The sequence below is a fragment of the Mauremys reevesii genome, linkage group 3 (assembly GCF_016161935.1).
Source record: "Mauremys reevesii isolate NIE-2019 linkage group 3, ASM1616193v1, whole genome shotgun sequence".
Taxonomy (NCBI): Eukaryota; Metazoa; Chordata; order Testudines; family Geoemydidae; genus Mauremys; species Mauremys reevesii.
In genome coordinates, this window is record NC_052625.1 from 119302861 (window position 1) to 119304142 (window position 1282).

General features: G+C 42.3%; 1 pseudogene; it reads left to right on the forward strand.

Moving 5' to 3' along the window:
• The first annotated feature begins 680 nt into the window (after positions 1-680).
• Positions 681-1071, forward strand: LOC120401152 (annotated as a pseudogene).
• Positions 1072-1282: the final 211 nt, after the last annotated feature.

A 1282-nucleotide genomic window follows, 5' to 3' on the forward strand; every position in this document is an offset into this window, starting at 1 on the left:
AGGCTTTTACGCAAAGTAAGCTGCCACAAGATAAGAAGGAAGGTGCTCTCATGGATTGGTAACTGTGCAAAAGATAGGAAACAAAGGGTAGGTATAATGGTCAGTTTTCAAAATGGAGAGAGGTAAATAGTGGTGTCCCCCAGGGCTCTGTTCTGGGACCAGTCCTATTCAACATATTCATAAATGATCTGGAAAAAGGTGTAAACAGGGAGGTGGCAAAATTTGCAGATGATACAAAATTACTAAAGATAGTCAAGACCCAGGCAGACTGCAAAGAGCTATAAAAGGATCTCTCAAAACTGGGGGACTGGGCAACAAAATGGCAGATGAAATTTAATATTTCTTCACACTTCTTTTTAAAATACAGGGCATTGTTGGAACTATTTTCAATACTCAGTGGTGAGTTTGACTTGGAAATGAATCTTCCTCAAGCTAAAGGGGTCTAATTACATAAGCTATTTATTAATTATTTAGATACATTGATAATTAAAAGCTGTTTCTTAAATGTTAATTTACACCCTTATATCCTTTTGTTTACTCACTAATTCAATTATTCCTTCTCAGTAAGATCTTGATCTACTGTATTTCCATTGAGAATGTATAGCCCTAAGGCATGCAAACAAAAAACATGAGAATTTCACAACCTAGCAAGTGACCCATCAATGTGGAGGCAGGAGCAAATGCCTGGTGTCACAGTGAAAGACATTAAGCAGCAGGAGTTCATTGGGGCCCTGTCTGCCTTCCTCAGGAAGTCAGGTAAACTGAAGGTACTCAAGTGGGTGGATGTGGTCAAACTAACCAAACACAAAGAGCTGGCCTTTTATGATGAAAACAGGTGCTATACCAGAGTAGCTTACACAGCCGGCCACCTGTACCTCTGCGGTGGTGCCAGCGCAAAGTATGTGACCAAGATCTACAGAGGCTGCCATCGCAGTGGTGTGATGCCTAGCCACTTCAGCCGGGGCTCTGAGGGGCTCAAAATAGTGGAGGAGGATCAGGATGGCAGTCACACACTCACCCCTCAGGGACAGAATTGCTGGCCAGTTGGAAGCTGCAAAGAAGAAACGTTAAAATGAATGTCAGATAATAAAAATAACCGTTAAAAAAAAGGGTTAGTGGTTAAGCCTATCATAGAATATCAGGGTTGGAAGGGACCTCAGGAGGTCATCTAGTCCAACCCCCTACTCAAAGCAGGACCAATCCCCAGACCAATCCCCAGCCTAGCTAATAACATGTTCTAGTTACTCAACCTATAGCTCCTTTGGGCGAAATACTGAAACAG